Here is a 24,865-nt window from a genome sequence, read left to right as displayed (position 1 = left end):
TATGAAACATAAAGGTGAGTATGTGTTTGGATCTTGGGAGACATTGGGGCTGGACCTGAAGACCATAAAGGGAGAGAAGGTGTGAAGGTAGAAGAAGATCAACAGGTCAACATGGGAACTGCTAGGAGTTGAGGTCAAGATCAGCTAAGGAAGTATGAGAGAGAATGATCAGAGAGGGAGGAGAAGTGGTAATCAGTGGGGCTCTGAAAAGCAAGGAAAGAGATAGTCAACTGTTATACCATCAAACAGAAAATCCTGCAGAAGGCCAGGAAAGGTGAATACTAAACATAAAATTGGATTTAGCAATTAGAAGGTTACCAGAGGAGTTTCAGAGGAGTGTTGAAGCAATGAACTGAGAAATGTCCTTGTGCTGAGAAAATGTTGAGTGAGGTAGAATTCTCCTTTGAGAAGTCTGGTTATATATTAGGTGTGCAGCAATAGAAAAGGAAGATCTCTGATGAAAGTCATTGTTGGGTTCAAGTACCTGAAAAGCCTTTCCTCGCAAAGGGCTGTAAGAGAGTTTGGTAGATACAGCCATAGTGAAAATCCTCCTTACAGCTTGTGTATCTGTTACAACTTGAGGGACATGAATTTAGTCCGTTTAATAGCCCAGCCGATGTGGCTTACAGGTTGAGTGTCATCCTATGAACTAGGAGGCCCAGTCAGAGCACCTGTCTAGGTTTTGGCCTAGAGCCCCAGTAGGGGGCATGCAGGAGTCTGCTGATCAATGATTTTTTTCTCATCATTGATGTTACTCTCTTTCCCTCTCTCTTCCTCTCTGAGATCAATAAAAAAAAAAAAAAAAAGCCCACCCATTTTTAAATTCTTTACTGGCAAGCCATGTGATAAGCAACTATGCTGTATATTATTTTAAAGAATTTAAAGCCACTCTTTTTGTTTTCCTTATCCAACTGTAACATTGCATTTTTTAAATGCAGAACTGGTCCATGATGATGAATTGTGTTCTGCATTGGGCATAGGTTTTGAGACATCCACTTCCAGTGGGCTGTTTCTAAGAATTCTATAGTTTTCTGAGACCCTCTAAGAGTGGAAGTCTCTGAAAGAATTGTTAGACAGCTTTCCTTTCCTTTGCTTGCTCATTTTCTTCATACAGATAGACCCATAGTCTTCTGTGAAATCCCTGCCCTCATCTCTTTGATGAGTGGCAAGTTAGCTATGAAGACTATTTTCAAGTTATTGTTTTAATAGGCCTTTACCATCATGCTCAAATAAATCATGACTACTTCACACTGGTTGGAAGACAGATGTAGACTTAATGGGAGAGCACTACTAAATCACAGTATAATACATGAAAAATTTACCTCCTCTAAATGTCATATTTCTTTCTAAATGGTTCTGATGAGTGGTTTTTTTTAGAGGGCTCATGAAAGTAGTGGAGTATTTTAAAAAGTTAAGACTTTATGACAGGTTTCAAAAATATCTGAAAGTATATATATATATATATATATATATATATATATATATATATTCAAACTTAATATTTCCATATCATAATACCCATAATAGATTTTAAAAGCCTTTCTTGGCGATTAAAAAAATTAACTAAGGCTAAGAGATATATAAAAAACCCAAAACCAAGTGAAATGTATCAAGATTATTAAATAGAAGCTGAAAATGATTATGTGGGTTGGGGGAATAAGGGTAGACTTTTTATTTAAAGTAATCTAGCATTTAGACAAGGCAAAACTATTAATCAGGATTATTCTCTCTTTCTGCAACAAGCGGAATGGTTAGGAATTCTCCTAATGGTTTTGAATCTACCTCCTTGTGTTTATGACAGTATGACCTCTAAAACCATGGAAGAGAGAGGTAGCACTAAATACAATTTTGGACCAGGAAAAATTTGCTTTCAGCACTTTCAGACTGTCCCCTGACTCAGATCCCTCCTGGCACCTTGCCCTGCCCAAACCTCATCTCAGAAACATGGTCCGGTAGGGTAATGTTCAACTTACATTGAATTTGTACATGTTTTACCTCTTCTAGAGGAATTGACATTTTTAGTTTATTTTTGATTACTCTATGAAAGAAAGGCTTGCCTTCTGTCAGATTTTCAGGCATTAGTTAATTGGAAGAAAGGTATTTTCAGAGAAAAAGGGAGGTTCCTGGCAACCTTAATCTCACACCACATAGATAGAGTTTATCATAAACATCTCCCCATGGTTTAACAGAGTGTGTGTCTGCAATGTGTATAAGATAAGCTGTGTATATGTTAGTCCATAGACTAACTGGATCTGCTTACTCTCACTCTTATTCCTATTTAATCATCAACCCATGAGATTCTACCGTGCCCCCCACTCTCCACTCCTGGAACTCACTAATGGCTCCATAGTTATCAAATCTAATAGGCTTTTTCTTTTTTCTTCTTTCTGTGCCTTTTCATGTCCTGGAAGCAACATTTGATGTCAGCACTACTTACTCCTCCTCTCTATAGTCTCTGTGACTTCCAGTCTCTTAGGAATTTGGCTACCTCTGCTCATCTCTTCTAGTTCTGACGACTTGGTCCCTTTCTCCTCTCATCAACACTCTAACTGGGCACACTCTCTCACACCCATCACTTTAACTGCCCACTTTGTTCTTTTCACATCCAAATCTCCATCTTTAGCTCCAGTTTCTCTCCTGAACTCTGGTTTCAACATCTGTACCTGGAAATTCCACAGACAACTCTCACGTCCTAACTGGAAGTCATATCCCTCCTCTTGCTGCCCTGATCTTTCACTTGGCTTAATCAAGTTAGAACCTTTGGCATTATTCTTGTTCCCTGCCTCTTTCTCAGGCCTAAATCCAGTCAATTCCAAAATTCCATAGATTGGTGCCCCTACACATGTGTTGAAGCATTTCCTCACTTCTGTTGCCCAGGACTATTGCTTTCTTTTAGGCACTCACCTTCTCCAGCCTGGGGTTCTGACTCTGCCTCACCTCGGATCCAGGCTTTGTTTTGTGACCACAGTGAACTTTCTAATTTTGAACTCAGTGTTGGTCCTTTTGTCTTAGTTCTTAGTGTATTACCTGCAGAAGATAGCCTATGAGAAAATCTCTTTCCCACGTTTTTTTTTCTTTGTGATTTTTTTTTTTTTACAGTTCTAGTAAAATACTGATCTTCTTTCTTTCGTGCTCCCATTATACCCCGTACTTACTTCTAATATTTCTCTTGTTATGTGACTGCTTCTCACTAAACCATAAACCCTTTGAGGGAAGGGACTATGCATGTTCTTAATATTCACTAGAGGCCCAGTGCACAAAATTCATGCACTGAAAGGGTTCCTAGCAGCTGCCAGTGGAGTACTCCCTCCCTTCCCTCAGCTGGCCCCACCCCTTGGTCCAACTCCTGGATGACCTCCTGGTCAAGGGGACAACTCGCATACTATGCTTTTATTATATAGGATGGTTTCTAGAACACTGCTTAGTATTTTCAATAGATATTTATTAAATGAATGTGTATTAATTTGAAACGCATAAAATGTGTTTTTCTTCTTTTTCTAAGAGTCTTGGGGCCTTTAGAAAGAGGCTCAACTACTAGGTTCTTTACCCTAATTTTTTTATAGACATTCATAATGAAGACCTCTTCCTTAATAATCCTTTATAAGATCTACTCTTTTATACTCTTTGGAATAACTCTGTTAATTCCTCAATTATGGAACGCAGCAAAGAGAGAAACTGCAAAAGGCAGAGCAATAAGGAAGAAAAGCAAACCCTAAATATGGCTCTGCCTAGCTTTTTTTTTTTTTTTTTTTTTTTCCCTAATGGAAATAGTATGGGATTTTATTTTAAGAGTATAACTGTGATGAAAAGATATTGATTAGAAATACCTTATAAATAGCCTAATTCATTTGGTCTTTTCAATAAGATGACACCAAATACTTAGAAAGTGATAATTCAGCAGAATCATTTCTTTTTGACTCTAATATTTAATTCTTAATAAAGCTAACATAGCACATGTGGCACATGGTTTTTATACAGTCACAGGTCTGGGAGCTGAGAGGCGCTTTTAAGTGCTCTGATTACCGCAGAGAACAGTTATTGAGTAGTTACTACCAGTTGCTGCTTTCATGTATTAATTCATTTCACTTTGCAGATGGGAAAACTGAGGCAGAGTGAAGTTAATTCATTTGTTCAAGATTATAGAACTTAAGTAGTCTAACCAAGAGTTGAACCTATCTATTTCAATATACTCATTTGACATATAATAAAACTGCTGAAATCGGTTTGGCTCAGTGGATAGAGCTTTGGCCTGCGGACTGAAGGGTCCTGGGTTCGATTCCGGTTAAGGGCATGTACCTTGGTTGTGGGCATATCCCCAGTAGGGGGTGTGCAAAAGGCAGTGATCGATGTTTCTCTCTCATCGATTTTTTTAACTCTCTATCTCCTTTCCTCTCTGTAAAAAATCAATAAAATATATATGTAAAAAAATAAAACTAATATACATCAAGTGCATGAACATAATTATGAGACCCACTCCTACATTTTTGGCTTCAGTTAGTCCATCAGCACTTTTTGATTTGTTCAGGCTGTGTGTTACAAATTGGTAGCAGACTGTTGGAAATAATGCAATTACATAGGTAGCCAGTGTTATTAGCCTCATTCAGTGGTAGTTCATAGGAAGAAACATTTTCTCTTGAGAATTGTCTTCAGTTTAGAGTCAGGAAAAAACAAAAACCACTGAAACACAACACACACACACATACAAACACACTTCCAATGACCATTCTTGATCAGTAAGTCTCTTTGATCATTGTGAGGATGTAAAACAGGACTGAAAATTCTAAGAATACCCATATGAACAGTTTGACAAATACAAGGATATATATGATTATTACTTGAGATTTACTTTTAGGACTTCCAAAAAATTCAACTTTGATACAAAGGTATTATATGTCCAGTTGTCTCTAGTTATAAAGTAAGAGCTTGAATTTCCAAGTTCCTGGCCTCATTCTGAGAAGCTGTGGACCACATAACACTGTACCTGTTAACTTGCTACGGATGTGATTTGCAAGGCTCATGAAGAAAGCTGTTTCACTGTTTTCTATGGGGATTAGAGAACTAATTGTCGCACTGGCTTTTGTATCTTTAAATTAGAAGTTCTTTGTGGTGGTGGGTTATTCTTTTAGCAGCATGTTTCTGATTATTTGCTGAACACAATATACCCACTTTACTGTGTCAATAAAGACATTGTTGGAATAATGACGTTCCTGGGATGCCTCTTCTGTCAATCTGTGTTTAGTTGGTTTTCTCAGCCCACCCATTCTAATTACTGCTTTTCAGTCTCCTAGAATGGGGATCTGGGAAGGGGATTTGTTACAACTGGGTTATTGAAATGGAATTTTCCAAATATACAGTATCTCCTCTTCACATTACAAATCCACTCCCCTGTTCCTTTCTATTTGCTTTGGATTGCCTTGGCAGGCTGTTATTATGTACTGAAGGGCAGGTTTTAAGCACTCTCTATTTATGAAATGGTGAGGAGGGACAGTCAGTAAACTGCATGTGTTTGTGATTATTACCCTTTATTCTAGTTTTATTTTGACTTCTGTTAAATTTGAAAGTGTGATTCCTTTATGCAATAACTTCATAAATGCTTATTATCAAACATGCTGTCAGTCATCTGGCCATTTTGTTGATTAAAGTTTGTGCTGACATTTGACTTAATATAGATTATTTAATGGATGCCATATACTAAATATTTGGTGTCATCAAATATCTTCATATAGAACATACACTTTTAATCCTCACCGAAGGATATTTTTCCATTGATTTTTAGAGAGAGTGGGAGGGGGGTAGACAGAGAGAGAGAAAGAAACATCAGTGTGAGAGAGACACATCAATTGGTTGCCTCCTGCATGTGCCCTGACCAGGGCCTGGGTTAGGAAGGAGACTGCAACAGAGGTATGTGCCCTTGACTGGAATTGAACCTGGGACCCTTCAGTTTGCAGGCCATCCCTCCCTTCACTGAGCCAAACCTGCTAGGTCTAGAATCTATTTTTGTTTTATAAAGACATTAAAATGTTAAATTGAAAATATGAAGGAAAAAATCTTACCTGAAAGGTAATTATTTGCATTGTTTAGTAAGAGGATTGATATCTTTGCAATATTGGACAGTGACTCAGAGACATTCCAGGGGTATGATCTATATTACATCAGCATGGATTTTTCTACATATCTTTTTAGATATGGAAGGCTCCTGTCTTCTATTGTGACTTATTTATAAAGAAGGCAAATTTTCCTGCTTTCTAAAATGGACAGTTTTTTCCTATGCACTGCCTTCTAAAATGTTGCAAACTTTACATGTCTTATAATCTCTTTAAGCAGTCACCTTATCCAAATATTTTCCTTTCCCATTTTTTCCCCTCCCTCTGACATTTACTTCTTAAAATCTATTACTGCCTGCATTTCTCATTACCCACTCACTTCGGTTCCTTGTAGACTTGCTTCCATTCCCATGGTCTCCTCAGAGGCAAATCCAGTGAACATTTCTGTTTTCATGTCTTTTACTGTTTACATCATTTCATGCTATTGATTATTCCCCTAAGGCCTATGTGTTTCTTTGTAGAAACAATCATCATCATAATAATGAATAATAAAATTTTATTAATAATAAATATAATTGTAAATTAGTACTTTATGATAATATTTATTATAATTTTAATTCTTACTGCTGGGAAGTTCTGGTTCTCCTTCTACTTTCTAGTCAATTTCCTATAACTTCTTTGACTACTTTTTTTCTGCAGTTGACTCTCTAGAGGCATTTTCCAATCTACTTAGCATAGACATTTTAGTCACTTTGATTCTTTGCTCTCTCTCTCTCTTTCCCTCATGAGTAGTCAGTTAATAAATCTTTTGGGTCTTCCTAGGTACTTTACCTCACAGCCACCCTTTCCTTCTCATTGCCATCCTCTAAGCCTTCATCACCTCATGTCTGTACAGCCTTCTAGTGCTCCCCTCCCACTGGAGCCTACACATCACTGCTGGAAGGAACTCTTTATTCTATTCTAATACAACAGTATGCAATAATAATAATAATAATAATAATAATAATAATAATAATTTGGACCTGGACTAAAGTAGTGGAGGTAAGAGTGAATTATTTGTGTTTTGATGGATTATTTAGATCTCTGGTTCTCCTAGTTGAAGAATATTCAGAGACTGAAAAGCAAGTGCCTAAAAAAAGGTCACCATTCTATTCTTTGTAACTATTTACCTATGCACCATTATTTTCTCAGTACAGTGAAATTTTTAAAAATAGAAATTGATTGCTGATAACTGTAATTTGTATCATGTTCAATTTTAAGTTTCTTGTCAAAGTAGTTTTATCATCTTCACTGAATTACTTTACAGGTATTAGTAAACATCATGCATTTGACCTTAAAAGAGAAATATATTATAATATAATAATTTTTCTATATTGGCATTAAGTGAAAAATGAAAAAGTCACACATTTTTAACAGCCAAAAAACATGTTTTAAACTTTAGTTTGGGTGTGGTAAAATCACTGTTTTACTACACAAAGTGAAAAGAGTATTCAAAGTGAAAACTTGTGGTTCTGTAAAATATGTTGTGTGGAAAACAGGTGCTTAATGCATTTTGAAACAGGAGAAAAAGAGTTTTGTATTTACCCACGTGTTGAGGCGCATATGTTTTCCTGGTCTGGATATTGTCATTGTTATTTTTGTTCTACTTTGAATATACTGACTTGAACAAGAAATAAGACCTCCATAATGTCTATCACCTAAATCTTTGCACTTAAAAAATAATTTAGTGTTATAACTAAAAGTAAATTTTAATGAATCATTTACCAGTACTGTACACCTATATCATTTTTACCATTTCATTATACAATCAATTCATCAAGAAAAATGTATTAACATTTTTTTTATTTTAAACTCTTGCATTTCAATGATCTCTCTAATATATTTGGAAACATATTTTCTTCCCTCTTCCCTTTTTTTTTCTCCTCTTTTCCTCCCAGCACATATTCGATTATTTGAATAGACAGGCTTCAAATTGTTCTGTTTAATATCTTTGTAAAAGGGAAAACATCTTCCACTTACCTCATTCCTCGAACCTTTCATCTGTTTATATCCATTCATATGTATGTAGATTTTCTTTTTTAAGAGACATGTATCCTCTACTTGAGAATATACTACTTTATCTCGGAACTTCTTGTCCAAATGGCCCAAAGCCTCCTCCCAGAGCCAGCATGTTCCTCTTCACCCGGGCGTCCTAAGGATAGACCGTGCTACTGGTGTGTGGATTCCTAGGCCCAAGGGGTGACCATTGCATGGTTGCATGGAGACGTATAGATCAAGGTTGGCTTTGTGGGTTGGGAGATTATATATATTGATATATATATGATTGTGTTTGAGGCCTTGTATGTTGGGAGAAAAAGCTGTGAGTGGAAAGAGGAACGTGGTGGGCCATGGAACTAGGGTCTCTGCTCTTTTACCCCAGGCTCTTGAAATATTGGGAGAAGAGCTACATCTGGGACAATGTCAGTGTCTTCGTTAGAGAACTGGCACATGGAATACAGATGAGGATTTCCAGAGATAATGTCTTGCCTAATAGATAGCAATGAATTGAGATAGAGCTGGATTTGGAGAGATTTTTGCTGGTGACCTTCAAGCTCCTGGGAAAGATTTTAAGTTTGCAGCTTTTCTATAATTTTCCAAACATCATAATTTCTCCACAATTATCCAACATGTATTAGGAAGAGGTGGTACATAGAAAGCTATTTTAATGTTTATATTTAATCCTGAGGATTTCTAAATGACCAACCCTTTTTGTCATGATAGGAATGAGTCAAAATCTTTAGGTATGAGAGGACTCCTAAAGCTCCCAGTAGCCTCCCTTCACAAGTGTACAGTGATAATGTCATTTCTGTAGTGGCTAAGTGGAATGTACGCTTTAAAAAAATTCAAGAGCAGTTTCAGTCAATGAAATGTGAGCTGTTGTCTTTTTTTGTTTCAAACTAGTTTGTTTTATTTTTTAAATTTAAATTCTTTATTATTTAAAGTATTACATATGTCTCCCTTTTCCCCCATTCATTTGTACTCTTAATTCTCTCTAAAAGCCATATAATGTGGCCAAATCAATATAGTACCTTTATAAAGGTTAATATGAAATATTTTTTTGTTTTAGATTTTATTTTCAAAATTGTTTTATTAATTTTTTCTTCTTTATTGATTAAGTATTACATTTGTGTTCTTATCCCCTCATTGCCCCCCACCCTCTACTCAGCCTCTCACTCCCCTGGTGTCTCTGTCCATTGGTTATGCTTATGTACATGCGTAACTCCTTTGGTTGAGCTCTTCCCCTTACCCCAACCATCCCCTGCCTTTCCTCTGAGGTTTGACGGTTTGATCAATGCTACTCTGTCTCTGGATCTGTTTTTGCTCATCGGTTTATGTTGTTTATTATATTCCACAAATGAGTGAGATTATGTGATATTTATCTTTCTCTGACTGGCTTATTTTGCTTAGCATAATGCTCTCCAGTTCTATCCATGCTGTTGTAAATGGTAAGAACTCCTTCTTTTTTACCTCAGTGTAGTATTCCATTGTGTAGATGTACCACAGGTTTTTAATCCACTCATCTGCTGATGGGCATTTAGGCTGTTTCCAAATCTTAGCTATGGTAAATTGTGCTGCTATATATTCTCAGTTTTAAATTCTAATATGACAAATATCAATATATATACACACATAAATTAAAGTCTTTGGGGTATGCAATAATTTTAAAGGATATAAAGGGCTCCAAAGATTGAAAGGTTTGAGAACCACTGGGTTTCTCACAGTGGTATGGGCAGACAAATTACTGATTAGTTATACAAGTGTTTTGCTAATCGTTATATGGAGAACAGCAACATTGTGATTTTAAGCCTGCCCAGTGAAGTCATGGGATGCTAGTTTTGTATAAACACCTACCACTAAAAATACTGCAAAAACAAGACAAAGTGAATCAACGCAAGTTGGTAAAATAATTATTACCAATAGTTGACTCTCTACTCCTGATCTTGACTAATAGGAATCAGAGTCGGAGAAGGCAGCCCAGTATTGCTGGGCAATACTCCTAACCCCTTGGGAGAGAGAGTGAGGAAAGTGAGGCAGATTCAGGTGATGGAGAAGGGGCCACTGGCCTCTTATCCTGGAAAGTTGACCTGTGGACTTTTGTAAGTCTTATCCAGTATCTTGGAGGTAAGTGAAGGACTTCTCACCTGTAGAAAAAGGAGCTACCACCAAATATGGAGGTGAACTATTACTTTGAAGGTGACCTTGGTGAATAAATGGGCAATATAGTAGAGCGAGTTTGGGAGAAGTAAGATATGTATCTGTTTCCCATATTATGATAATCTTGATGTACTAGTGAATGTAAGCCAAGCAAAAAAATTAAATTCATGCTGGGACTATTTCTTGGGCCCCATCCCTGAAGAAATACTACACAGGCTTATTAACCAAATGATTTTGCTCTCCTTCTGACTCTGCAAAATAATTATTAGAAGAGACAGTTATCTTCATAAAGGTATATAAGGATCTTTTCAGAGGGCCAGCATATAGGGAACAATACTTTTTCCTGGCTTACTCTGTCTTCCTCGCACCATTATCTGCAGAGCAAAGATACTATTTTTAAATAACTTGATATATTTTCCATTCCTCTTAATTGTTAACATCTCTGTCTTTCATGCATTGAAGGAAGGCAAAATTCTGCAAGCAATAATAATAAAAATGATGATAATTGACACATACATAGTGCTACTTACCATATACCACATACTGTTCTAAGAACTTCACAGAAAATCTTTCTGGTGAGCATTTTATAGGCATAATACATCTTGGGTTTTTTATTATTGTTCTGTTTTTTCATTTTATTTAAGAAAGAAGGTATTCTTGGGGAAATCTTCCAATTTAATTTTCAACTTCAGATTTTAAATGTTAGAAATAAAATGGGATTGAGCCAAATACCAGTTTCCATTCTTTTATAGCATAGTTTCTCTCTGAGGCCTCCAGTTCCTGACCAGTGTGAGACAGACAAGCTCAACTTGCAGCAGCCCTGGAGACAAAAATAAAAGCCCCGAACAGAATCTCACAGGGCTGAAAAGAGGTCACAGTGAGGACAATTACGTTCATAAACATTTCCTGGCCTGTCTTCTTTAAAATGCTTGCAAATGTAGTTTCTACTGATGGCAGATTTCATAGCTGTATATAGTAGGACAAATTAAATCCTATCACATTTTCCGACACATAGAAAAATGATAATTGCGTAATTGGATTATTGTTGAAAGAAATAGTACCAGTGAGCTAAAGTAATATGGGAGAGTAAACAGAAAAGCAATCATGTTCAAGCCTGAGTGAAATTAGAAATGTAAAGTCTGTTTGCTATCTCAGCCAGCAAATGCTTCAAAAGATCATTTGGAGAAATGAAAAGAAACCTAAGTCCTTTAGCACAGCTGTGTGAAGTCATATTTATAAAAATGCAGTTATGATTGTTTGGATCAACTCAGAAACAAGAAACTTAGACCCCCTTTGAATTACTTATGACTTAGCTTTGGCTGTGTTACAAATGATCCAGTCATAATGTAGACATGATTTAAATATACACCGTGCCTGAAAAGGAGTAATATATTTTTTGAGTATGTGAATGATCACAACATGAAGAGCTACTGCATGGCTTCTGAGTTATGGTTCAAAATATGATCTTTCCCTTTTAAGGACAAGACATTCAAACTCAGCTAATTGTATATAAATCATGTATGTATGTAATTCAGAATGAGTAAATATGTTCATGGATTTGTCCTACTGTCTTGGTTCTCTTCAAAACAAGTTGCAATAGGATTCTAAAGTCAGCTTTTGACATAATAACATTATTTTAATTTGATAATTCAGGATGATTGACACAAATGACAAAACAATCCCACGTTCTAGTTATATGCAAGAAGAAATCCTGTCTTTCGTAATTAATAATCTCTTTCCTTAATATTCTTCTCCTTAAGTAAATTGCGAGAGAAAATGAAACTGAAGATCTAGGAACTGTGTCTGCTTAGAGGAGTGGAAAGAACTTAGATTTAGAAGATAAGCATTATACAATAGTTAGTGGCAGGATGAACACTTGACTCTGAGAGCATCAACTTGCTTGAGGGCATAAGAATTGCTCCAACAAGAAAAATGGCAACCAAATATGTAAACACAAATGTAACTGAAGACACTCTCATGCACACACACTCTCCTGTTCCATAAAATTGATCAGTGTTATGTTATGCTTCGTTACACACAATTTAAACCCATGGTCCTCCAATCGTGTGCCAAGAACCCTGCAGCACTGAAATAAACTCACAAGGTCACTGTAGGATATTTAAAATATTCTAGGGTGCTTTGTCATCTGTCAGAAATTGCACAGACTATTAGCTTGAGGTAGTTCACAGTTTCAATATTAGATAATTCTGCATTCCTTACAGTGATGCTGTATCTTTACAAAGCTGGGTTTTTGGTGGTTTCTCTCAGGAAAAAAATTTAACATGTAAAAATCAGTATGGAACAGGAAAGGAAGGTGGGATGCAATTTGATTCTAAGATTTAAGCATCAGAGTTTGCCCCAAAGGCTCACAATCATATGAGTTAAGTAATTGTTATAATTTGAGAATGAAATAATTATTTACATTGGTGTTTATTATTTGTTGAAAGCCTACAAAGTATATAAATAATGGTCACCACCCCTGCCCCACCCTGTGAGTCTAGTATATACCTGGCACCATGCATAGTTATTACAATATGGCTGACTACATTTTCTATGCTGCATTAAGTACAGTGCTTTTAAAAACATCAAAATGTACTGGGATGTAGTTACTTACATATATTATAGGCAACTGGGAATACAGAGACTTTGTTAACACTACATTCTACTAATGGGTCATAGTATTATGTCAGTATTCCTGTATTATTCTATTTTGATTTCATTACTCATGTTCGTACATTCTAGTTAACCATATTGCCCTTTGAGATCTAGTCTGCAGTTTCCTCGGATGGCCTTGAAATTTATATCCTGCATCTTTAAATTTAAATAATAATCATGATTGCCTATTTTGCATCTGATGCTTAGCATGTAGTCATTAATATTTATGTAAGGCTTACAAAACCCTATCTGTTTGTGATCTATGAACATAAAATATCTATTGACTTTGATGAATACTTAAGAGCAATATCCAAATATTTGGGGAATAACTGCTTTTGGAACCACTTGACAAACCTATAGTGGAGGGTGCAGAGACAAGATCCCTTCTGTCTGCAAAATAGACCAAAGACAAAAGACCTCAAAGTTTTCTTTTTTATTTTTATTTTCAAGAATGCACGTGCCAGCTGAGAAAGCTGGAACGGGTCAAACAGAAGGGTGTAATTCCAGGGAATCAACTGACGTCCTTTGTGAGCATCTCTGGTCTTTTGTTTCACCAAAGCAAAGTGGCCCCAAATCTGACTTCTAGTGACTCTTACTTACACAATGATACCATTAAGCAAACAAGCTTTAGAAATCACCAGGAAACAATTTTTACATGCAATAAGATCTATTCTTTTAAATTAGTATTTTGACTTAATAAAAAAAAATACAGTGTTTATTTAAAGAATTTGCAGAGTACTCATAGAGAACATCAGAATAAAGCTGACTTCATGATAGTAATTTTCTTTAACTGCAGAGAAGCTTAACTAAAGGTCTCAAGGAATACAATGAACTATTTTTCTTTTGTACCCAAAATTCTTGGTGGTAGCCTTCAAGTGGTGTCTTTATTTTACAGTGAAAATAAGCAAACAAACCCCCTTCCCCTGAAAGCCCAGAATATAGACCCTTCCTTAAGGCTCTGTAAAAGATCAGGACAGAGGTGCTGACTGAATCTAGACATATTGGATGTTTTCCAACATCTTATTAAACAAATAGCTAATAGAGAAAAATAAGTACTTTTAGGCCAAAGATTCTGGCATTTCCCCACTTGTTCATTTTTTTATTCAACTAAATAAATCATTAACATTATGAGAGTTTTCTGAGCATTACAACCATTTCAATTTTTAAATTTATACTGAAATTAAATTACACCATTCCCTTTATAGCCTAAATATATGTCACTGCAGAAATTAACATTAAAGAAGTCACTTTTGTCCACTTGTTATTAGATTACTAAAATGAATACAATTCTTATGAACATCACAATGAAGAATCAGAGCATGTTAGAGCTGAAAGGGACATTAGAATCATCAGTACAGGGTTTCTTAGCCTCCCCAGTGTTGGGATTTTGTTCTGGATAACTCTTCCTTTGGGGGGCCGTGGGTGGGCAGTCCAGGGTGTCATGGGAAGTTTACCAGTATCCTTGGTCTTTATCCACCAAATGCCAGTCTGCACCTAGTCCAGACTGGCATTTGGTGGATAAAATAAAAATTATTTTTTTCTTGATATTACCAAATGCTACCTAAGGGACAAAATCTTCAGTTGAGAGCCACTGATCGAGTGCAAGTCCTTTATTAAAAAATAATGTTAATGTCTTATCCATGTTTTGTGAATGAAGAGACTTCTCATTTACCTGTTTACTATCACAGCTAGGTCTGGCATGTTCAGGCTGGCTGAGAAAGCTGGAACAGAGCAAATAGAAGGGTGTAATTGCAGGGAGACAACTGCCATCCTGATATGCCAGAGAAAATAAAATAAAGAATGCAGTTACAGCCGAAACTGGTTTGGCTCAGTGGATAGAGCATTGGCCTGTGGACTGAAAGGTCCCAGATTCGATTCCGGTCAAAGGCATGTACCTTGGTTGTGGTTATATCCCCAGTAGGGAGTGTGCAAGAGGCAGCTGATCAATATTTCTCTCTCATCGATGTTTCTAACTCTCTATCCCTCTTCTTCCTCTCTGTAAAAAAATCAATAAAATATATTTTAAAAAAAAAGAATGCAGTTACAGATGCAACTTAAAGCCTGAGCTTACATAGAATTGACAAATACAACATTTTTCTTTGTTAATATCATCTTGCTTTTATGCTCCTTTCTATTATGTTCTTTTTCTATGGTTTACAGATTGTGCTGTAGTTCAGTGCTATGCAAAGTCACTAAACTTATTGTTTAATTCAGCTATATTTTTTCTCAGTGAATAAAGCAGCGTATTGGTTTACTCTTTGGTGTAAGCCCCTATCTCCTCACTATCCTGTAACAAAGAGTTCACCAACAAGTACCAATCTGTGGTCACCTGTTAGGTAGCACTAATATAGATGGTCAGGACTTCTAAGATGGGTATGTCCCCCAGCCAGGCCTCCTGGTGAGGGAAAGAGAGAAAGAGAGAGGGAGAGGGAGAGAGGAGGCAGGCAAAGGTGTGAGGTGTGAGAGTACTAGCCAGGCCTCCTGGTGAGGGAAAGAGAGAAAGAGAGAGGGAGAGGGAGAGAGGAGGCGGGCAAAGGTGTGAGGTGTGAGAGTACTAACAAGTGTGCTTTTGTAGAGAGATATGTATGTACAGACTCTAACGCAAAAGGGAACATGATGCTTCCCAGAGGTTTACGGAAGCCGACGTTAGAGTTCAAGGGGGAAATGAGGCTTTGGAAGAGTAAGCAGAAGGCTGATGGTGGAGAGCCTGTAAACCAAATGAATTAGTTTTGATTTCATCACAAGAACCATGGAAAGCCAGGGATGACTTACTGGAGTTAACAGTATCTACCAGAAAGCTATTTATGGGTTTCCAGTCTTTTTGTTACCTTGATCATAGAAGAGTGACCTAATAGAGAACTAAACCATATTATAAGGATATTGAGAAAATGTTATTTTCTAAAGGTGTGTTTGTGGGATGATGCCAAGCTAAACAGAGTGATCAATGCCAAATCACAATTTCACACAGACCATAAGAGGATATTTGTTCAAAATCTAATAGCCAGGAAAAAAGATATAGCAATATTATCAGACATTTTAGGAAGGAGAGAAAAGAACAGTTTCTAAACTCAGCAAGTGGCAACAATAACTCCCGTTAGCATTTGAATAAATAACCTTAGCCCTAACTAGAGCTTGCGCATTTGGCGATCAGTCACAGATTTGGAGAAAGCTGCTGCTGGTTCCATTCTTGTTCTGCTGATGGAACAATCTGTTCCTGTTTGGTGCCCTGTTACCTCGATGACATAGAGAGATTGCAAGCTGTACAACTGGGAAACCAACAAAGTCAAGCTGTCCTGACTTCTCTCCTTCAGCCTTTGAGTTGTTGACTTAGCTATAAACTGGGACATGTTTAACACAGGAGGAGGCCCATATTGCTACTCCCCAAATGAGGAATGCTTGTTACTTTTTCCAGATTTAACTAAACATACCATTTTTCTATGCAACATAAAGAGAGTGTGGTCAGGAAATCAGAGGATGACTCAAATAATACCATGGTGCTCATAGATGCAAAACCGTAGTTTACATAACAGAGTGGAGTGTGGCAATAACTCTGGCATTGTTCAAACTTTCAAAGGGTAAGTCCTAATGTTTGCTTCCAACTATACTTCATGTGGATGACCAAGACAATGAGACAATTATTAATACTAGTAGTAAATTCTAGTTAGCTCTTTTCCCTGATGCTATTGGACAAATTTTTTAAAAAAATATATTTTATTGATTTTTTACAGAGAGGAAGGGAGAGAGATAGAGAGCCAGAAACGTCGATGAGAGAGAAACACCGACCAGCTGCCTCCTGCACACCCCCCACTGGGAATGTGCCCACAACCAAGGTACATGCCCTTGACCAGAATTGAACCTGGGACCTTTCAGTCCCCAAGCCGAAGCTCTATCCACTGAGCTAAACCGGTTTCGGCTGGACAAAATTTTTTTCATATCATGAGGTAATAAACAGAAACCTACTAGTCTATTCATGTTAATCTCTCAGACTTTGAAAAAGCACGGAATGTTTTATTGTAAGTTAGAAAAAAAATATTGTTTTCAGGATTGTTTTGGGACATGGATAGGGTAAAAATACTACACAAAATGTTTTAAAATAAATGTTAAGTATGGCACAATATTTTGAAATACTTAGTAAAATGCAAACATATTCTGTGAGTTTTCACATTAAAGTATGAAATTCTTTTCAAATGAGGCTTTGGAAAAAATTATCTTGATTATGTTGGCTTTGGTAAAAATTCTATTCACTCAATGTGCTTTATTCTCTGCCTTTTAAATACTAATTATGCTTCTGAGAAAATTAAGAAAGCCAGTATGATAAAGGCAATGTTTCCTTTATGAAAAAAATGTCTTAGCAATATTTAACTTAGTTTTGAATTCCAAGTATGGGGTTATATTAAAAAAAAATCTTTCAAAAGACTTTTGTATATTTTTCTTTGTGTGTGTGTGTGTGTGTGTGTGTGTGTGTGTGTGTGCATGTGGGGAAGGGGTGGTTGTTAATATCACAATTAGAACTTTCAGCAATTTTGTAGTTTTTTCTATATGATTCTTTAAAAAATAGGGTAAATTTCTGCACTTGAACAGAACAAATATCATAAGTATACAAGTTCCAGGGTAAAAATATAATGATACTGTACTTAAGAACTACGTTAAAATAAGAGTGGTTGACGCCAAGACCGGTTTGGCTCAATGGATAGAGCGTCGGCTTGGAGACTGAAAGGTCCCAGGTTCGATTCCGGTCAAGGGCATGTACCTTGGTTGCGGGCATATCCCCAGTAGGGGGTGTGCAAGAGGCAGCTGATCGATGACTCTCTCTCATCTATGTTTCTAGCTTTCTATCTCTCTCCCTTTCTCTCTGTACAAAGTCAATAAAATATATTTAAAAAAAATAAGAGTGGTTGAGCCGAAACCGGTTTGGCTCAGTGGATAGAGCGTTGACCTGCGGACTGGAGAGTCCCGGGTTCCGGTCAGGGGCATGTACCTTGGTTGTGGGCACATCCCTGGTGGGTAGTGTGCGGGAGGCAGCTGATTGATGATTCTCTCTCATCGATGTTTCTGGCTCTCTATCCCTCTCTCTAAAAATATCTATAAAATATAATTTAAAAAAAATAAGAGTGGTTGAGTTGTGTCTTCCAAGATTGACAAATGGTTCAGAAGAGACCACTGGGGATAAGAAAGCCTTCTTTGTTGAATAGTGGGACTCTAGAACTAGCTACTAAAGAAAGAGGTATAAAGGTTGTAAGTGAAGATTATTTGGTTTACTGGTTTGTATTTCTTTACTCTCACCTCAATAGTGAGATAATCTCCATTTACCAGCCCTTAGCTTTTAAGAGGAAACTTTCTAGGTATATTATTTTTGGCTCTATCTCGATGATAAACACTAAATTTGAATAGTGTAGACAGCGTAATAGTAGTTAGAGAACCTAGAAATAATCTTCCCCCAAATGAAACATATTGGTAGTCTTCTTTTGACTCCTATTATTGCAATGAACTAGTAATATTGATTATCAGGCACTATTATTATTTAAAATATCTAGATGTAGTCAATTTAGATGTTTGAATAGACTACATCTAGATATTCTTATTCTACTTTCTTCTCTTTGGGTACTTATTATTTCCCCTAATACATATTTTAACATATTTTTTTGTATTTCATTTATCTATCAATTTCTCAAGCATCTTACAGTTTTTTAATGTGTAGTATGTACAGTGAATGCTGAACTAGCCACCCCTCTACCTTAAACATGATCTTTATCCTCTCTAGGCCCTTCTTTACTTATATGGAAAATGAGGGGATCAACTAAAGCTATATTTGTCAGTGGAGATTGTCATAGATGAAATGCCTTGGAAAGAGACTCTGAGAGGGAAAGTGGAGTGCAGAAGTTTTACTGGTATATGTTTATAGAACTTATTCCTGTGATAAAGTTACGAGGACTAGAATGGGCAGAGGCAGAAGCTGATCTGCAGTAGGATAGCAGCCAAGTCCTCTCAGACATCCTATGGAGTTGTTCCAAGTTGAAGTAAAGGAGTAAGGTCTTTGCATCCTTTATCAGCCAGACATCACTTATGGGTTACTCATAGGAAAGAGAATAATCCCCTTGGGCAAGATCATTCTCTGCAGTGGGCAATGCCCAATGGAGGACATAGCTGTGAAACATAAGCAAATAATATACCCAGTAACTTGTGGGTGGGTTCATTGGTCTTGAAGAGGGGATTTGGGCAGAGCACCAATTTCTATTATTGGTATTTTGGGCATAATAAAAAAAAAATTATGTGGAAATAATCCAGGCATTGTGGGCATGGAATGTAGCATTCCTGCACCTCCCATTGGGACCATCAAATGCTTCCCATATTTCCAAACAGCCCTTGGGACTCTGGTTGAGAATCATTTGAGATCATTAGGCAAAAGCAGGGGTGGGGAATGGCTGGCCCTCAAGTTGTATAGGCCCGAGAAATCATTTGGTCTGGATATGCAAAGGCATTAGGAATGAGTTTGACCAAATATAGCAGGCTAATTTTTAAGTTGATAATTTGGTATGGCCTGAGAATAATGTTATAAATATCCAAAAGGCCTTTGGAAGAAAAAAGATTCCCCACTCCTGGGCTAAAAGATTTGCTCCATTTACTGTGGCTCTAACAATCTTGTTTCTGGCAGAGAGAAACACCTAGTCAAAGTTAGCAAAGATCTAGCTGAAAAAAAGGAGCCTATTGTGACTCAAATCATGCTGCCTTGACCTTAGTTGAATGTATATAGTTCTGGGGAATTACTGGGACAAGGGGAATGAAGATTTTAGAGTGTTGCTATGTATTGTCCAATAAAATGGTTTGGGCAATTTATATTCTCCCTAGCAATCTAATAATTGTATATGCTTACTTTGTTCTCTCTTATTATCTTGAATCTCTATAAATGTCAATGATATCATGGATGAAGTCCGGGAAGATGGGTAAGCAGGTGAGGCTTGGATACCACAAGCTATGCTGCTGTGCTTATTTTTATCCAAATTTCCCTAATGCTTCCGGGGACCACTCTGACAACACGACAAAGAGCCAGGCAGAAGGGAGCAGGAGAATTGCTAAGCACTTATCTACAATTAATGCTTAAGGAAAACCAGAACACTTAAAAGAGATGAGCATTTTTGAGGAAGAAAATGGAAATATTTTAAATTTTTATTCCACAGTTCAAACTCTTTATGATGACCCTTTATTCCAATTGAACAGGTTTAGATTAGCTCAACTCTATCTATTTAATATCTTGACAGCTCAGAAAGAAATATCTGCTGTTAGCCTAGTCTTGTTCTTAGGGACAGCTGGTATGGGTTTGGCAGTTTCTTTAAAGAAGACTCAATGAATATGGAGACTAAAATAACAAACTTGTTTTGCGGCAGTGCTTCTAGAACATGATTTGAATGTTTAAAAATTAATTGCAGAAGAATCCAACTATCATTTATGAAAAGAAGATTCTGTTGCCTTTTACATTTACACAAAATTCTTGATGTAGTCAATTTCAGAATCCTTTATTTTCCTCTTGTTTAATTTCTTTTCCTTAGTTATAATTCACCCAGCAAATAATTAATCTATTATCACATTTTAGCATCAGCAGACATTATGATATTTTCTATATTGGAAATGAGTTAGCTAATCAACAGCATGTATTGCACACCAACATATCGGGTCTAGTAATAATTAATGTCGTTTTTAAACATTCGTTTAAAATCTTGCTTGGCGTTGACTTGTATTGACATAACCTTCAAACACGTGGTATCTACAGAACGTGTGAAGTGCAATTAACAAGTTTTGCTTGAAAAAGTTTGTGTTTGGTTTGGTTTTTGTTGCAAAACTAGGGCTAAGAAGATGGCGGATGAAGAGCATATTCGGCACTGCATGCTTTACGAGTTCCAATTAGGAAGAAAAGCAAGTGAGGCTGCAAAAAACATCTGCAGTGCTCTTGGTCAAGATGCAGTTAGCGCCAGAAAATGCCAGCGTTGGTTTGAGAAATTTCGCGAGGGAAATTTTTCGTTAGATGACAAGAGTGGTCGAGGCCGTGTGTCCAATTTTGATCAAGAAGCTCTTCAAGCTCTTTTGGTGCAAAATCCTCAAATTACCCAACAAGAGCTTGCGACAACTTTAAATTGTTCACAAAAAAACAATTTCCAATCAATTGCGTGCACTTGGCAAAGTCCAAAAGTTTGGAAAATGGGTTCCTCATGAGTTGACCGACAACAACCGTAATCAAAGAGTCACAATTTGCAGTTCGCTCCTCTCTCGTCAAAACCGTTTGCCGTTTTTAGAGCAAATTGTTACCGGAGATGAAGAATGGGTGCTGTATGTTAATTTGAAAAGGCGGCCTCAATGGTTGGACAAAAATGAGGCTCCGCAGCCCATGCCAAAACCTGACTTGCATGCGAAAAAAGTGATGTTGTGTGTTTGGTGGAATTTTAAAGGAATTCTTCATTATGAACTTTTACCATCTAACCAAACCATTACAAGTGCAGTGTATAGTGCCCAATTGAAAAGGTTAGCCCAAGCTTTAAGAGAAAAAGAACCCGCGCTGATTAATCGGAAGGGCGTAATTCTTCACCACGATAACGCACGACCGCATACTGCAAGAATCACTGCTAAAAAACGGCGCCAGTTGGAATGGGAAGTCCTCCCTCAACCTGCATATTCTCCTGATATTGCCCCTTCCGATTACCATTTGTTTAGTTCTTTGCAAAACTTTCTTCTTGGAAAAAAATTTAATACTGAATGCCTCAAAAATGCATTGACCGAATTTTTTGCATCAAAATCACAAGAATTTTACAACAGAGGGATTAAAATGCTTCCTGAGCGTTGGGCACAAGTAGTTGAAAACAACGGCAACTATATTGTTGATTAAATTTTGTTGTATTGTTTAAATAAATTCGATTTAAAAAAGTATTAGAAAACGACATTAATTATTACTAGACCTAATAGATTCATCCATGTTACTTTAAAAACAAATTGACCACCAAAACCGGTTTGGCTCAGTGGATAGAGTGTCGGCCTGCGGACTGAAGGGTCCTGGGTTTGATTCCGGTCAAGGGCATGTAGTACCTTGGTTGTGGGCACATCCCCAGTGGGGGGTATGCAGGAGGCAGCTGATCCATGTTTCTCTCTCATCAATGTTTCTGGCTCTCTGCCCCTCTCTCTTCCTTTCTGTAAAAAATTAATGAAATATATTTTTAAAAAAACAACAACAAAAAAAACAACCCACAAATTGACCTGTGATGAGACATAATTTTACTTTGGAAAGGCTAAAATTATAAGGACTAAATTTAGTATTTGTATTAGTTCTGCTTGTTTCTATTTTTTTATTTTTTTATTTTAGATGTTACTAACCAATTTTCCTAAATATTAAAAAAAATACTAGGAAAGTTGATGTGTTTTGTTATTAACAGCAAAAAACAGTATTTTGCTATAAAAACAGATTGGTTTTCTGTAATTAATGTTTATGGGTCTGTTAAAAAGATGGATATTTTAAACTAGATTCTTTCATTATAAGAACTAAAATAATTATTAAAAGGGCAAAGCACATTTGTGAAAAAAAAAATCAGGAACTATGGAAACAAAAAGAAAACAAAAAATGTTCATAATCTAGCCCAGTGGTCGGCAATCTCATTAGTCAACAGAGCCAAATATCGTGCGATTGTAATTTCTTTTGAGAGCCGAAAACCAACTTCTGTGCATGGCCCACGAAGTTTCAATCACACTGTACATGTGCGCCCACACGTGGTATTTTGTGGAGGAGCCACACTCAAGGGGCCAAAGAGCTGCATGTGGCTCGAGAGCAGCAGTTTGCTGACCACTGATCTAGCCATTCCCAGACAGCCATGTTTATATAAATTGTGTGTGTTTTTTTTAATTTTTCCAAATTCCTTTTCTTCTTTTTTGGTTATACCTTTCTAGACTTAAAACCTGTATTCCTAGTATCACATGAACTCACTCATCTAGGGGAAATGATAAACAACACAGACTGATGAACAAAAACAGCATCAATCAGACTGTCGGACCTCAGAGGGAAGGTAGGGGAGGGTGGGGATAAGGGAGAGAGACAACCAAAGGATTTGTGTGCATGCATATGAGCCAATGGTCATGGACAATAGGGGGGTGGGGGCATGTTTGGGGAGGGGTTTGGGATGGGCATGGGGGGGGGATGATGACAAATACGTGATACCTTAATCAATAAAGTAATTTAAAAATCCAAAAATTGTATTTAGTTATAAATTGTATTATGTTATTAATAATTATTTTGTAGCACAATCAAATGATAGAATGCTATGAACAGCTTTCTAAATGCCTATTCACTTTATTTTCTACTCAAATAACACTTTATAGTATGAAAGCATAATTTTACCAATAACATGAGGGGAATTTATGTTATTTTAAATATGCCGTTGTTTTACACAGCATGGTGACTACAACTAACATTGTATTTTGTACCTGAAAGTTTTTAAGAGAGTAGATCTTAAGTGTTATCACCACACACAGAAATCATAATTATGTGAGGAGATAGGAGATGTTAACTAATTATGATTATCATTTTGCAACATATACATATTTTTAATCCACGGGCTTCCATCACCCACTAATAGAAGGTTGACCCCTGGGTTTTTGCCTTCCCTCCACTTGTTAGTGTTTCTGAATACCCTGTTCAAGGTAAAATGTCTACACATTTCTCTTCTCCTTTGCTCCTGATTTTCTAATTCGTTCCTGAGTATATTTAGATTCTAATTTCTTGGCTTTCCCTGCTGTTTACAGACCATGTGTTTGTCATTTTTACTGATGTCAAAATTGGCTTCTTCGGTTTTCATCCTTTGTACTCTCCCAGATATTGTATGGCAAAAAACAAAAACAATCTCAGATATCGTCTTGGTGTTGTATACTTGTTTGTGGCCATCCACCTCATTCAAGCTTGACCCTTCTGGAATCCAATCCTGCTGTTCATCTTTGCTTCTCTGCTAAAACTTGTCTTTTCTCAAAGCCCTGCTTGAAGAATTACGGTAAATCCTGGCCCACTGAAGGCAGGTAGGTGCTAAAGGGAAGGTGTGTCTAGAAGAAAGGTTAGACCCAGCTTGGAAGCACAAATGGGACATCCTCACAACATCCAGGACTCGTCAGGAGTAGAACCCATACTATGTCCATCACTGCCTGCTCTTGAGAATGCATTTGGTTTTAGTATACTTTAGGTTCAATGCCTCCCATTTGCTGTCTGTAATCTGGGCAACTTCCCTCATGTCTTTGAACTCTGTTTGGTTCCCACAGTTGTAGAGTGAGAATATTAATAATAGAACCGCCTCGATTGGATTGTCGTGTCTGGCATATTAGCTGCTACTATTATTAGAATCTTATTTTCCAGTGGACACATTTCCTATCCAGCAGTCAGAAAAGCACTGAAGTGGTTGCTCTCTGAGGTCTCGTCAGAACTCAGGGCCAGCAAGTTGGGTGGGACCCTGTGTACTTGCTCCTGCCCACCTTCTTCCTATTTTTGCTCCTTATCTTCTGACATATAGATCCCCCTAACCTACTTTGTCAGAGAGTTAATAATCAATGCTATATGGTTTTTAATAGAACATATGTTTCAATCTCTTTACATGTATTAGCTCATAGGATCCTTCTGGAAGATAGATTTTTATAGTCTTTATAGCACAAAATCAAAACCCAAATTAAAGCAAAGAAAAACAAAACAAAACAAAACAAAATATTGGCAAAAACCAAGAGCTCTGGGTGATCACATAGCTAATCTTAAGTTATACATCCAGAAAGAAGTCCAATCAAGATTCTGATTCAGGCTTTCAGTTTTAAGCAGTTTCTCCAATAGCATACTTCTCAGCATTTTAACCTCTGGATACTTGGCCCATTGTCCTAAGACCACCCCCCCCAAAAAAAAAAAAAAATTCTCTCCTTAAATATCAAAGAAATGTCATCATTCCTCTTTCTTATTCTAAACCTGGGAGTCA

This window comes from Pipistrellus hanaki (assembly GCF_964339955.1).
Source record: "Pipistrellus hanaki genome assembly, chromosome: 5".
Classification (NCBI taxonomy): domain Eukaryota; kingdom Metazoa; phylum Chordata; class Mammalia; order Chiroptera; family Vespertilionidae; genus Pipistrellus; species Pipistrellus hanaki.
Note: the sequence above shows the minus strand (reverse complement) of the source record.